The following is a 15550-nucleotide window of genomic DNA, read 5'->3' on the forward strand; positions in this document are numbered from 1 at the left end:
GGCCCGCGGTGGGAGGAAGCCGGGCGGTGATTGGTAGGAGCCCTCGCGCGGGTTCCATTAGCCGCGGCACGGTGCGAGAGGTTGTAGAAACGCAGTTTAAAAGCCGCTCGGGCGGGAGCCCCGGCGCCTGGTCCGTTTCTATTTCTCTTTTCTCCACCCTTCCCCTAAGACGCTGATAAGGGCCCCTTCGTAGTACTTGTGTGTGCAGTTTCCTTTCCCCCGCCCTGCTTGAGAAGAAGCTTTCCTCTCCGGGGTCGATCGCCTTCGGATGGGCCGAATTTCACGCCAGCTGCGAGGACCCTGGGCTGGGCCTTTCTCAATCGTAGGACACTGATTTACCGAAGAATGACCGCAGCCTTTCCTTCCCCAGCCTTTCCTCTATCCCTGAAGGGAAAGAAAAGAAGCAAGACGTGCTTGTTGGCACTCATCTTCCTTGATTTGGTTTACCTGGGGGGAGGAAAGGGGAGGGCAAGCAGTTAAATCCCTCTCCTTGCGAATGCTTCTTTTGTTCCTGAAATTCAGGAAAAGCTAGACCTCGACGACTGGGCACTTTAAAATGCACCTGAATTTGTGACAAAATTGTATCGTCAAATATTCCATTCGTTTCTTACCCTAGAGGTCGGGAGGTTTCTAAATTATTTCATTTTGAACATAGGGGCACAACTGCATTTTCGTTGAGAGCACCTCTGGGTTAGATTCTTACACCCATAAGTATCTTACCATAACTTAATCAAACCTTATGTTTAGTAATACAACAGGATGCCACAAAACATTTAGGAATGCCTTAATGGGCAACTTAAGATAACTGAGGTGGTGCATACCTAGATTTCAATCATAGAAGAGCCTGGTGACCTATAATCAGGCCGGGAACCCTAATCAAACCCATATTACTGACCCAAATTAAAAAGTCTCAGAAATTTCATAAGATTAAAATGCCTTCCTGAAAACAAATACCCCTGATGACAAATATTTGCGTTTCTCATGAATATATATGTTCCAAGATGTTTTTTCCTCTGAGAAAGAAAAGAAACTGAGCTTGCATGTGGGGTACTTGAATCATTTCCCCAAAATTCTGACCTCCAAACTGTTTCTTATAAGCTGCTTAAAATTTTTAAAAATGTTGATCTGATTTCCGCATGGTTGTTTAAGTTTAGGAAATTTTTTTAAAATGCCGTCACTAAAAATGTTCCCTATGAGTTAAGTTATTTTATTTTGTTCAAATTGAGGAGACACTGTTTAAGGATGGATTCTTTTCCTAGGGGCAATTTTATATTTAAATTATTTCTAAAACTCTCAGTATCATATATATTCAGCAATAGTAATAAGCTAGTAATGCAAATTAAAAATTGTGTTTTAAGTGGCAAATTGTTTTGTACATTTTTAGGATGCCTTGTGAAAGCTACCTCATTTTTCTCCCCACAGCTTCCCTGGGCACATAGGCAATTGCTTTTATCTTTATAGGGGTGACTGAGCTGAGAGGCAAAGGATCATGATTTTGCACTGCAAATGTAATAACTGCATGTGGGATAGTCCCAGTCTGCATAATCTTGGCAAGACTTGATGGGTCTATCTACCCTATTTGAGTTAGCAAATTATCCTGCTAAATTGTTAACTTGTTAGTTGAAGAATTTGGCACTGGCCTGATTATACTAACAATTTTTAAGAGGTAGGTTTTGCTGCTGTATCTGAAAAGCGTCAGAGTTACCAGGGTTATATATGATCTGACCAGGTTGGGTACATAGAAGTGTCTCCGGGCTCTGACAGCTGCCCTGTGGTCTAAGGATACGTGAGCATCTTGGTCCCTGAAATGGATCCATAGAGAGGGAGGCATCACTGATACCTGAGGATAATATTCTACCTAAATTTGATGTGAGTAGAATACGATGATGAAGTCACAGAATCACCCAAGAATAGTGCAATGACTTTTTTCACAGGGCCCTTGCACCAGATATTTTTCCATTTTCCAGGCCGTTTAATCCTTAGAGACAATACTTCAGCCTACTTTTTAACCACAAGCTAAAAAAAAAAAAAAATCACCTATTGAGTTTGTAAGGTGTTTGTTTGTTTGTTTTTGCAAGTTGTTTTAAATCGACATAGTATGGGGCACCTGGGTGGCTCAGTTGGTTAAGCGTTCAACTTTTGATTTCAGTTCAGGTCATGATCTCATGGCTTTGAGATCGAGCCCCAAGTGGGGCTCTGAGCTCAGTGTGGAGTCTGCTTGTCCCTCTTCCTCTACTTCTCCCCATCCCCACTCTCTCTCTGTCAAATAAATTAAATCTTTAAAATAAATAGATAAGTACTATGTCCCACAGGCCAACAGTAAAGGTAGTATAATTCACAAAGAACTGCATTCTAGATGCTTGAATATTCCTTGAGCAAAAACATTTTCATTCTCTTTAATTACCTCTCCTTTTCTTATCCTTAGACACTATCAACTGGAGGTTACTTGCAGATTCTACATTTCTCAGGAGACCTGGTTGATGTCATAAGCTATCAGACAGTGAGATGGCCTTTCTGCATCACCTACAAAGTCATGACTTATCAAATTCAGACTTGGAAGTGTCCTAGATGCATCCAGCTATATCCCCAGCACTATTAATTTTTAGTGATGAAGGTAATTTTTGGTTTTAACTCTGCTGTAGAGCTTCTAAGTAGGAGTTATTTTTTTCCTCGTACTCTGTGTACCTTAAGGCCAAGAGGTTAGGCTACAGAGTTTGGGTGGCTTCTTTGTTCCTGATTACTGCTTCAAAACTATTTCTCCTCTTTCCTCCTTCAGAAACATTTGAAGTTCATATCATTGGCTAAATTACCTTTTATCATCTTTATCATTTATCAGCCTTCTGGCCACTCTCACTCAAGATATTATAGGCTGTTTTTCCTTGCTCTAGTTTTCCTCACCATCCTTGTCTATATTCTCTGTGAATTTAACATTTTTTTAAAGATTTAATTTATTTATTTGACAAAGAGACAGCGAGAGGGAATACAAGCAGGGGGAGTGGGAGAGGGAGAAGTAGGCCTCCCGCTGACCAGGGAGCTCCTTTCAGGTGGGATCATAACCTCAGCCAAAGGCAGATGCCCAACGACTGAATCACCCAGGTGCCCCGTGAATTTAATATTCTCATAGATGGCCCATGCAACACCAGCACTTGGCCTTTTATTTTTATTTTTTTAAAAGTTTATTTAAGTAATCTCTACACCCAACATGGGGCTCAAACTCATGACCCCTGAGATCAAAAGTCATATGTTCTTCCAACTGAGCCAGCCAGGTACCCTCAGCACTTGGCCTTTTAGATTTGTAACCTCCTCATCTCCAACAACTTGTTCCTCTATTCCATATCATCCATCCACTCCAAGTGGATTTGAACCTTGTCATCAATAACTGTTTTGCCTTCTAAATTTCAATTTCAAGCATCCCAGTTGCCAATCACTAGCCTTTTTCCTCAGCTCATTTATTATACTCTCACTGACCTATTAACACCTTCAATCCATTAAGCCCAACACTTAAAAAAAATCTATTACTATACTTCTGACATCATGAACACTTGCAACTCACCCAACTTAGATACCTCGATCAATCCTTATAATTGCTTTTGCAGACATTTTCAACTCTTTTACCTCAATGTCTCTATTCTTACTTGGAGGAACCTCAAGGTAGAATCTTAGTCTTGTTTGGACTGAACCCTACTGAAACAAACATTTCCATTCCATTGCTGGCATCCAAGTAGCAAAGATTGCCATGAAAAATCATACTACAGGGCTGACTGGTTTTGGTTCATGACCTCAGACTTCATGGGAGCACTTCATACTGGCTGGCAAAACTATTTGTTCTCTGGATTAACCATTCATACCTTGGCTTCTCTACTCAAGTCTTTTACATTCATTTCCCCCCCACCTATTCCCCCATATTCAGGTGGTGAACTTGAACCATACTTGAGGAACTGGAAACCATCTGCAGGGAATGCCTCAACTTCGGAAGGTCATATCCGTGTTCATTTGCTCCTGCATCTTTCTTGTTTCAATGGAAAAGAGAGAACTTCTATCAGAAAGAACTCCACCCCTTGTACTCTGGATCTCATCCTTCTCTCTTGCTCAAGTACTTGATTCTTTGAGTCATCGCCTGTGAAATTTCTTAAATCTTTTTTTTTTTTTAGTATTAAGTAGGCTCCATGCCCAACATAGCGCTTGAACTCATGACCCTGAGATCAAAAGTCGCATGCTCTGCTGCGCTGTGAAATTTCTTAATTGGAAAAAAAAAAAGACTTTTATTTTGTTATATTCATAAAAAATTTTTTTTAAATTATCTTTTATGTTTAAACAGGTTTTATTTATTTAGGTTTTAGGTTTAAAAAAGTTACAACACTGATACATAAAACCTTGTGGAACAGTGGAAAGATAGTCCTATGTGAAGCTACACGTTAAAAAAATAAATCAATGGAATGACTTTGTCAGAAAACTGTTCTGAAATTTTTTTCCCATAAATCACTTGGGTAACTGCCTTCATTTTCCTTTTTGAAGTTTCTAATGTTATTAACATACAGCCAACTTTTTTGTTTTTCATTATTCTGTTTTGCATAGAGCTTGGTTGTGACTGTCACCTCAGTCAAAAGCAGATGACCAAATACTACATGGTCATAAAAGTCATGTTCTTGACTCTTTTTTTAAGAATATGAAAGGATTTTCACAATACAGCATTAGGTAAAAAAATAAGTAGGAAAAAATAGAGAACCATATTAGAGTAAGATCTCAGTTCTGTAAAGAACAGTGTGTATGGATATGTGTTTATTTAAAAATATATACAAAGAAAAGAGACTAAATGGATATAGACCAAAATGTTTGTAGTAATTTTGTTTAGGTTGTGGGGAACAAGTAATTTTTATTTTCTTTCTTATTTTTTCTGTATTTATCAAGATTTCTATGATGAACACATGCTTTTTTTTTAACCTTTTTTTTTTTCTTAAACATTTTATTTGAGAGAGCGAGCTAGCACAAGTGGGGGAAGGGTAGAGGGAAAGGAAGAAGCAGACTCCCCGCCCCAGCAGGGAGCCTGATGCAGGGCTCAATCCCAGGACCCTGGGATCATGACTGGAGCAAAAGGCAGATGCTTAACCGACTGAGCCACCCAGGCACCCCTAACACATGCTTTTATAAACATAACTACTTTTCTTCTGGAATTAGTGTGAGAAATTGGGAAATTACTTGACTTATTAGAATTCAGTCTCTCAGTTTTATATTTCCAAAGGCTCCATTTTATCAGTTCATCAGTCTTACGAAACTGATTAAAAATAATCTCAAAAGAGAAACCTTGTTTATTAAACAGGTGAAATAAATGCTGAGAGCATTCAGTAGTAGTGGATAAAGCCACTCGGAAGAATAAATGCCTGGAAAGGTTTTAGAGGAAAAGAACAAAATCACAGATCTATTAAGTGGGAATTCAGATATGGACCTGTATGTCAGAGCTTCTTTCCTGACATCATTCCTATACAATGGTTGTAGAAGTTAAAGTTAAAATGAAGTGTTGGATTTCAAGTTGTTTCAAAGTTATAGCAAGTCAGCAAATGGGCTATTCTAGGAAAGTACAGATGTCCAAACTTGGAAAGAAGCTGGAACCTGTGAAATAACAGTTTTAGAGCTACAGCAGTATAAATAATGACGTGTATATATATACTGCTTTACAACATTTTTATGTATATCTCATTTGATTCTTTTTTCTAAAGTTTTTTTGAGTATGGTTGACACACAATGTTACATTAGTTTCAGGTGTACAACATAGTGACTCAACTTCTCTTATATGTTATGCTGTGCTCACCACAAGTGTAGCTAACATCTGTCACCATACAATGCTGTTATAGTATCACTGACAATATTCCCTATGCTGTGCCTTATTTGATTGTCTTAACAACCCTGTCAGGTAAGTGGGACCTCCATTCTGGCCTTGCTCTATGGGCCCATGGTTCTCAAACTTTAGCTGGCATCAAAATCACTTTGAAGGCCTGGTGAAAACTCTGTTAGGCCCCGTCCCCAGACTTCTGAGTCTGTAGGTGTGGGGTGGGACCTGAACATTTGCATTTCTAACTTGTTTGTAGGGTACTGGTCTGGAAACTACAGCTCTAGGGTTTTTTCTAGGGTTTTTTTTTTTTTACATTCTTTGTAAAGCCAGAGATGACCTTGTCATAGTCTTATAGTCTTGAATAATAGCTTTGCATTGCCCTCAGAATAAGATCCAAATTAGTTAGAAGGTCCTGACTGATTTGACTCCTGTTTTACCTCTGTAAGCTTTCTCTCTCTCTTCCTCTCCAACCATGCTGGAGAACTAGCAATTCTCCAAAGAACCTGCATTAGTTTGCTATAGCTGCTATCACAAAATGATTAACAGGGTAACATTACCTGCTCTGCCTCATAAGAGTATGATTTTGTACAAATGAGATAACATGCTTGGTCCAAGCTAAGATCAAGTGAGTATTTTTACAGATAAATGCTATACATCCAAAGGTTGCAAGGGGAGAAGGAACATAACTTCTGTGATGGGCAGAATTGTGGCCCCTCACAATTCATATGTTGAAGCCCTAACCCCGAATACTTCAAAATGTGACTATATTTGGGGATAAGGACTTTTAAGATGGCATTAAGTTAAAATGAGGCCATTAGAGTGGGCCCTAATCCAAACTGACTGGTGTCCTTATGAGAGGAAACTTGGATATCAGCAGGGGTGTGCACATACAGAGGAATGATCATGTGAGGGTACAGTAAGAAGGTGGCCACCTATAAGCCAAGGACAGGCCTCAGAAGAAACCAACCCTGCTGTCACTTGGATCTTGAGCTTCTAGGCTCCAGAACTATGAGAAAATAAATTTCTTGTTTAAGCCTCCCAGTCTGTGGTCTTTTGCTTGTGGCAGCCCTAGCAAATAGAAATAAAAAAATAGAGAAAAAAAAGAAAACCACTACTTTTATAATTGAAGAAATCAGACCCCAGGGATATTAAGTGACAGTGCTTGACTCATGGAAGGCATTCATGTATGTCTACTGGATAAATAAACGCCTTAAAGTAACATAGCAAACTTGTATTCTTGAAGATTCTCCTTTATGAGGCCTTCTTGAGCTACCCAAGGAAGAGTTAATTTTAGCATCTACATACCACTCTGTTCATGTTACTTTGATGGCATTTAGCCCAACATATTATGGTATTTGATTACTTAGTGTATCCCTCAGTGCTGAGCACAGTATTAGTCTCATCATAATTGGTGGTTCATATCTGTTGAAATGGATGGTCTAATCTCAATCCATCCAGATAGGAGAAAGAACAAACTACACAAAGTGAAAATATAATGTCCAACTATACTGATGTATTAGGTTAAATCATAAGAAATTTGAACTATATATTTTGAAAACAACGAGCAAAAAAACCTCAGGGACTTTTATGGAACATAGCCAACAAAGATCTAAAAATATTTCTCATCATCTTGCTATTCATTTTTTGTACAACAAATGTTTGACACATGCCTGTCAGGCACTATTCAGTACTAAGAGTCCTGGAGCTCACAAAGGTGACTAAGCTTTGCTCCCTATTAAAGAGATTAATTGAAAGTGGTATCTGACTGGTCCTCACTCACATGAATTGGTGAAAATATAAAGGGGGCATTGATATATCACTTAGGTCCAATGGCTTCTACCACGTTCTTTCATTTTCCCACCTTTATCATAAAACATTTAGTAAAGACAAGGATATGTAGTAAGTTACCTTGTTTGGAAATTTGGGTGACCCTTGTCAGGTCACACAGAGGAGTAGGGACTGTAAAAGTGGGACACTAATCACACGTTGTAAGATTGTTTAATAGCACACAGGCTAAGACGTGTGAACTGCAACAATATTCAAAGTTAGAAATTTTACTTTATTGTCCTTGCTTTCAAAAGGGTCTAACACCATTTTTGGGAAAACGGCTTGTACATATCTTAAGGACGGTTGGACTGATATGCCCACTAGTGTACAGTAGTAACAGTCCACATTTCTGTGTATTATGCACTTTAATTCAATGACAGAAAAACTCACTTTACAAAGCCAAACAGAAAGATCAGCGTTAAGACTCCACGATCTAAAATCAGCCTTGTCTTTTCACACACTAAGGATTGCTAGGATTCCATTCGAAAAAAGAAGATTTAATCCTAAAATTAAGGGTATTTTCAAAAAACGGCGGAATACTACATCTTTAGAAGCCAGCGTTCTAAAAAAGTTTACAAAAGCCCATGACCCCGACGTGATTCGAACACGCAGCCTTCTGATCTGGAGTCAGACGCGCTACCGTTGCGCCACGAGGTCCTGCTGGGCTGTGCCTCGTGCAGTTTCTTAGGACTCAAGTAACATGGCGTTTCTTCCGGACACGCACCTTTTTTCAATTCTCTCCTTGCCCCTCCACCCGATACACGTTGAAGCTGGAAACTGAGCACTTTAGCGCCCAAATTTTACTGATCGCTAACCCTCCACCTATCTTGGGACGGGACCAGCGGAGGCGGGAGAACTGAATTATCCTTTCAGTCTGGTACCCAGGGTCAAGGGAAACTGTTCCTTCCTCTTCCACAGCGAGCAATTTCCGTTCTTACCCGCCCCTTTAGGGGCGGAAACTCCGCCTTCTCTTTCCCCTTCCCCACTCGGGTTCCGCGCCGAGTTCATGACCTCAAGTTGGAATTTGGCGGGTGTCGTTGCGCAGGCGCACGCCTGAGCCAGCTAGCTGCTGGTTAGGTAACGCGGAGGCGCCTGTAGTTCCTTTTCTCTTTCACCAACAATATAAAGCTTTAACTGTCAGGGTAGGCTTTTATTCCAAAGTGACCGTCAGGCTTAAATTTCACCCACTTTAAAAGACACACTCATAAAAGATCTGCATATTGTATTTGTCAGCAGGTTTGGCGCCTCGTAGTTGTTATCCAGAAAAAGCGGTTGGATTAACAAAAAAAAAAAAAAAGCTACCAACCTCCCCGTCGGGGAATTGAACCCCGGTCTCCCGCGTGACAGGCGGGGATACTAACCACTATACTAACGAGGAGCTGCTAGAAAAGTTTCTCCAACTGTCTTCAAAAGTAGGAAAGATTTCCACGCTCATTTCCCTTCCGCTTACCTCCCGGAAGTGTGAAAATAGGAACACTTGGACCGCTTCTCCTCTTACTGTCCGCTCTGGGCACCTTAGACTCGTCGTTGGTGGAAAGAGTAAATTATTTAGAATAATGAAACAAAATGCGCTTCCAGTTTGAGTAGTGATGAGTTGATGAAAATTGTTTTCCGGAGCTCTTTATGCTTTTCGGATGATTTAGGTTTGTGGCGGGTGGTTTTTAATTTAATAGTGACCAAGAGGATGTGACTTGAAGCAGAACTTTACCTTCACAAATTTATATTTTCATTCTGAAGTCGAAGTTCAAGGATATCATATGGTCGCCAGATGTCCAGGGCAGTCAATGTGGTCCCACAGTACAGTGCCTCTTCAAACAATTTGTAAGCTTTTGTGACACAAAAGGACTCATGCATTGGACCAGCTGTGGCCAAATGAAATTCTGTTAAGCTGATTTTTTTTTCCTTCTGTATTTCGGTCTCTTTCCTGAGGCGTCTGCAGTTTGCTTGAAAGTGATAAACACGTAAGTGGCAAAATAATAATACATTGAAGTAACTCAAAACAAGGATGTGCCGTTAATTAAACATAGGGTTAGGAAGGTATGCTAATAGACTAATTTGTACCATCCTTAGCCTTTTCATAAACAGGATCAAACCTGTTCCAAGGAGGACCTCCCACATAAACTTTTGACATTATCTCTAAAAATGCAAATTCGTAGAGTCACAAACTGACATGATTGAAAGTTTTCATTGTAGAACTTGAATTTATGGAATCCACTCCTTGTAGTGTAATGAATTAACACATTTTTGGGGGATCATAGGTTACATGGTGTTTTCCATCTTATGAAAGGGATTATTTAATGCAGACTTTAAAAAAAGGCAATTTTTGAAGCCTGTCTTGGCTTTTTTTTTTTTTTTTTTTTTTACTCTTAAAACACCAAAGGCCTCAATAAAACTCCATGTCCTGTGGCCTCCTTCTACTTCTAAGTCTCTTAGTAACTCTTATGAAGTCCAAAGGGCACTGTGATAACTATGATGATTTCTTTTTCCTTGGAAGAGTGAAAGAACTTCTCTGTTGGCAACACTGCAGGGTAGTGGGAACCCAGATTAATTAATAGCCTGTCTTCACCCCCTCCCGCACTCCCTCTAGAAGAAGCTTAATCCTTGTCTCTTCAGAAGAGACATCATCCTCTCCACCTCAGCTGTGGTAAAGCTATGCCAGTGTTCATAGATGTGTTTTTACTTTTTTTTCCTCCCTAGGGAAATGAAGAAGCGGACTGAGTCAGCAGAGATGATGGAGCAGGAAACAGCACCTGCTGCCCATTTTCCTAAAATGGAAAGGAAGAGAGGATAATTAACCTGAACAGGGTAAGGGAGCTCAGAGATTCCTCACTGTCAGCACTGGGTGAAAGTAAAGGTTAAAATCTGACTGGCAGTAGAGAGGGCCCAGAACTCTCTTTGGAGGTGAATAGCATGATGACAATCAATGTTATTGAAAGTTTCAAACCTTACACTACCTAAATTACTGGTTGTCTAGCTTATCACAGCTCGCAGAACCATTCACATTCATTTCATCTTCTCCACAGTCCTGTGAGGTCAATAGGGGAGGTGTTTTATCCCTGTTTTACAGGTGGAGAAAGAGAATCCTGTAGAGTCAAGATAGGAAGTGGTGAGAAGCCAGAAATCACCCGAGCCTTGACTGCAAATCTTGTACAAAATTTACCCTGCTGTATAGTTCCACATACTTGTATATTAACAAATCATAAATTAGGGAGAGAAAATCTTTATCTCTAGTATCAACATAATGTGTCACACTCGTTCCTGTATTAATATTTACTCGTCTCTAATTGCTTAGGCACTATAGTTATTCATTCACTATTGAACCTACAATGTGTCAGACATTGTTTCAGACATTTGGGGAGGTTTTAGTGGATACGTTTTGTTCTTGTGCAGCTTATGTTCTAAGAGAAGGAAGGTAGACAATAAACAAAGAATATAATAATGAATATGCTAGATGGTGACAAGAGTGGAAACAGAAAAAAAATAGCATTGTAAGGGGATTTAGAGAGTGGCAAATTAAGTACAATGGTCAAATAGGCCTCATTTTAATAAGGTAGCATTTGAACAGACTTGAAGTAAGGGGTGTGGTCATATAGGTATCTAGAAGACCTGTGGGGCCTTAGAGGCTATTGTAAAGACTTTGACTTTTATTCTGAGGGGAAATGAACTGCTGTAGGGTTTTGAACAGAGAAGTGACCTGGCCTAATTTATGCTTTAGACTTTTTGGCTACTGGGTTGATAATAGGCTGTAGGGGGCCAAAACTGAAACCAGGGAGACCAATGAGGTCTATTGTAATAACCCATGTAGGAGGTGAGGTGGTTCAGGCTAGCCTGGGAGTTGTGGAGAATGTGAGAGGTGCTGACATATTTTGAAGGTAGAGCCTTCCTGACAGAACTCCCTGATAGCATGAATGTGAGGTGTAAGAGTAAAAGAGGAATCAAAGATGCTTCCAAACTTTTTGGTTTGAGCACCTGGAAGGCTAGAGTTCCTATCAACTGAAGTGGAGAAGAGTAGTGCACAACTTCAGAGGGCACCATCGTTATTGATAGTCTACGTGAAGGGAGCAAGAATTCCTGTTTCCTTTAAGGCCCTTCTAGCTAGACTAAGAATCAGATTGACAGAAGACAGATTTCAGGGTTGTGAGATCAAGCCCTGCGTTGGGCTCTGTGCTGGGCATGGAGCCTGCTTAAGCTTCTCTCTCTCCCTCTGCTCTTCCCCAACCCTCTTAAAAAAACAAAACAAAACAACAAATTGACATGAGACATGTTAATAGGAAAAAATAAAATTTAATAGCGTACATACAGGGAATCCATACAGATATGGAAATTCCAAAGACAGGCAAAATGAGGCATATATGATGTCATTAGTAACTGAAGAGAAGGGGGTAGGGGTCTTGGTCTTTAAAGGGGAGGAAAGCATTCTTGAGGAAGAATGAAAAAGAGTAAATATTTGGTAAACAAGTGTTTGCTGGGCCACTCAGAAACAATGGGATGAAGAGAGGACTTTAATTAAACAGGCCTTGCTAGGTTCCTCCCTGTCTACCATACTTAGTTCTGTCTCAATTCTTTTAGGCAGTTGTGGGTTAGCTCAAGAGCTTTTTCTGAATCAGCTGGGTTTGGATTGCTTTTTAACTCAAAATAACATTAATGCCGAAGTGGCCCATTTTGGGGCAGCCTACCATTGGCCCCGAACAAGAGCACACTGGGGAGGAGGCAGGGCACCATTCACAGAGATGCTCTGTGGTTGGCACTCCTTGGAAGTGTGCAACATGGCAGCTCTGCATGTGGAGCGGTATTTTGGGGGATAATCAGCATTTCAGTTTGGGATGTGTTAAGGTTGACACATTGAGTAGGTAGTTGAACATCATGGTTAAGTACTCATTGTAAATAAGCCAAGCATTGTGCGTGGTGCTGGAGGTGCCGTGATGAACAAAGACCCTGACCTCAGGGAACTTTCATTTGAGCAAAGGAGACCATATCATTAATCAAAGAATAATAGCAATAACAACAACAAAATAGTTAAGAGTAAAGAATTTTTGATCTTATCAGAGCATACATGACCTGGTTTCTTGTGTTCTTCCCTTTTTTCCTCTATTATTTTCACTTCCTCAACTTAACCTTTGAACACAATGTAAACAAGAGCTTGGGTCAGCTCACTAGTCAACATTCTCTTTTCCCTTTCCTCTTCTTCCATAAGTAAAGAACAGTCTAAATTGCTCCTGGGTAGTTTTTGGATTCTATAATCATTCATTCACAGAAACATGATTTACATTTATTAAAATGCAAAACTTCCTATGCAAATATGAAACTAACCCTCCGTAAACATTAAAATTCAAATTCAAAGGTGAATGTTTATGATTTGGGCCTGGAAGACAGACCTAGCTGGGTACAAGTTTAGATTATTAAAGGACAAAGGTTTCTGTCGAGGATGCTCATACTTCTCTGTTTCCCAGCCTAATTTATCTAAATAAACCAGAGTCAAAACTGAGAGGCAAACATCTTTTCCCCTCCAGTGCAATCAACACTTTAGTCTTTTCTTCTCCTTCTCATTAAAAAAACCCAACAAACAACAACAAAAAAAACCCAACTTTGTTCATCTATTCTTTGTGCAAGATATGGAGATAGACACTGGGGACAAAGATATGAGTAATATTTATTTCCTGCCCTCGAGGAACTCCGTTTTCACGGGGGAGGTGGACCCTCTTACTGATAGTTTGTTAAGTGCTATGGTGGCAGCACTGTCCATGCTTACTGAGAGCCTACTCTCTGTTTTAAGTGTTTTACATAAGAAAGCTATTTAATGTTTTTACAATCCTGTAAATTTAGTATAGTAATTCTTACCCTTTTACAGATGATGAAACTGAGGCACAAGAAGGTTAAGGTCACAAAGAAAGATAGTTAACACATACTAGTGTAAACTACTATGGGATTACAGAAAAGGAAGGACTGGGTCTGTGGGGAGCTGAGGGGTGCCAAAGAAAACCACTTTCAGCTGAGCCTTCAAAAGATGATGAGGTTTGAAAGAGAAGGGAAAAGATTTTCCAGCACTTCTGGAAGAGGGAAGCACTAATGCAAAGGCTCAGAGCTTGTGAAAGAGTGTGTGGGGATTTCCAAAATGCCAAATTAGAGGGCCTACTCCTGGTGGGATAGGATTGCAGGAGGCAGGAAACGTCCTCACTGTGCATTATAATGTACAGTTGGGGATAGTTAAAAATCACAGACTTTGAGGAGCCAGGAAGAACCTTACAGACCTTTTTGACCCTTTCCTTTATATAGGTAAGGAAACTGAGGCCCAGAGAGCTCCAGTGACTTCCCTAATTCTCAGGGCCAAGAATATCACCACTTTATCCTTAAATTGTTGCAGTGATGTGAGGGAATCCAGGGCATCACTTTCCCTGTGGCTAACTCCTCCTGGGCTGGTCTCAGCTTCTTTTCCTTTGAGGAAAGCACCTGCTGGCATTGGCCACAAGCCTCAAGGTCATTGACCTTCCTGTTCCTGACTTTTTCCTGTCCTTCTGACCACCTGCTGGCTTGCTGGTGTTAGTAATGGTCCTCATTAATCTGTCAGGCCTGAAGGCAAGCACGGGCCCCACTGGGAGGACCACTGGGTCCTGTTCACCCACACTCTCCCTTGCCCTTTGGGGTCAGTTCTCAGCTGGAAGGACACATTCATTCGGCTTATTTCGTGTGGGATGAAGTAGTGTCTACTTCTTTACTTTAGTCTTTACCTGTTTTAGAAGGTCTGAACGCAAAGCAACAGAAAAATTCCTGACTTAAATGCACACTACTCAGGTGTGGCATTGAAGTTGCCGTCTTAGGAAAGCTGCCTGTTAACACTTCTGAAATTTCTTCTATTTGTGAATCACTCATTTGTGAAATTTCTCTATTTGTGATAATCTATTAGCAAGGTTATCACAATTTATTGATAAAAATGAAGTTGATATTATAGTAAATGAGAACAAAACTAGCCCAAAATAGTATGCAGAGTACTATTTTTCTGTGCATTTATAAATATTTTAAAAGCTTTTTTAAAAGTTTAATTATTTAAGTAATCATTACACCCAAGGTGGGCTCCAACTCAGGAGCCCCTCCCTCCCCATCAAGATACTTGTGCTCCGTGAACTGAGACAGCCAGGCACCCCTGCATTTATAAATATTGAAAGAAGTCTGGAAAGAAAGATGTGAAAATATTAAAAGTAGTTCTATCTGGGTGAGAGCTTGTTGATGATCCCTGTTCTTTTTCTTTTCTATATTTCTCAAATTTTCTACTATGTGCATATATTATTCTTGAATTCAGAAAAACAATAACTTTTTTAAAAAAACTTAATACCAAGCAAAGCAAATAGCGTAAATGCACACTTGTGATAGTCTTCGCTAGAACTATAGTGACTATTCTACTCTGATTTTCCTTTTAGTTGAAGATTTCATTTTGCAGTTTAAATTGTTTTACTTCCTTAAGGTAGGAAGGTGAAGGGATGAGGAAGCAAACTTCAACGTCGTAAAACTGGGTGTGCAGCCCTTTTTCCCTTGTCCCTTTGTCTTCCGGCCCCTGCGTTCCCAGTCTTTTGTTGTTCTCCACGAGACTTTTGATTCAGGATTTAAAGAAAAACAAGTGCCTGCCCTCCGCGCGCCCTCTGGTGTCCCAGTGAGGTATAACTAGACAAAACCCACAAAGATCACGGCCATTTTCACACAACACTCGCCCCAGATGGTGATGCCTGGAGACCAGAATGTCTGGCATCTTAGAGGAAGTAATCACGCACCAAAATGCTTGGCAGGTTTAGTCTTTAAACTATAGGGTTGGTTATTGATTTTTTAAAAACACATAAAATCAGCATCTGCATATTTAAAAGAGATCTAATAGTAAGTCAATTCTGAAAGCAGTCAGCGTAGGTTTCT

General features: G+C 40.1%; 1 long non-coding RNA gene and 2 other non-coding genes across 3 annotated transcripts in view; 1 reads left to right on the top strand and 2 right to left on the bottom strand.

Annotated features, from left to right (window-relative positions):
• Positions 1-8239: 8239 nt before the first annotated feature.
• On the bottom strand, positions 8240-8311 carry TRNAW-CCA (transfer RNA tryptophan (anticodon CCA)). Its single transcript has one exon. It is a non-coding gene; the product is annotated as a tRNA-Trp (tRNA).
• Positions 8312-8960: 649 nt separating this feature from the next.
• Positions 8961-9032, bottom strand: TRNAD-GUC (transfer RNA aspartic acid (anticodon GUC)). The gene has a single exon. It is a non-coding gene; the product is annotated as a tRNA-Asp (tRNA).
• Positions 9033-9159: 127 nt separating this feature from the next.
• The window catches only part of LOC148108644 (uncharacterized), a 436992-nt gene continuing 430601 nt past the window's right edge, over positions 9160-15550 (top strand). Inside the window, exons 1-2 of the long non-coding RNA XR_015727120.1 lie at positions 9160-9615; positions 10352-10459. This is a non-coding gene — a long non-coding RNA (uncharacterized LOC148108644). The remainder of the gene's footprint in view (positions 9616-10351; positions 10460-15550) is intronic.

Source organism: Ursus americanus, chromosome 17 (genome assembly GCF_024610735.1).
Source record: "Ursus americanus isolate L20-20 chromosome 17, mUrsAme1.1.p, whole genome shotgun sequence".
NCBI lineage: Eukaryota > Metazoa > Chordata > Mammalia > Carnivora > Ursidae > Ursus > Ursus americanus.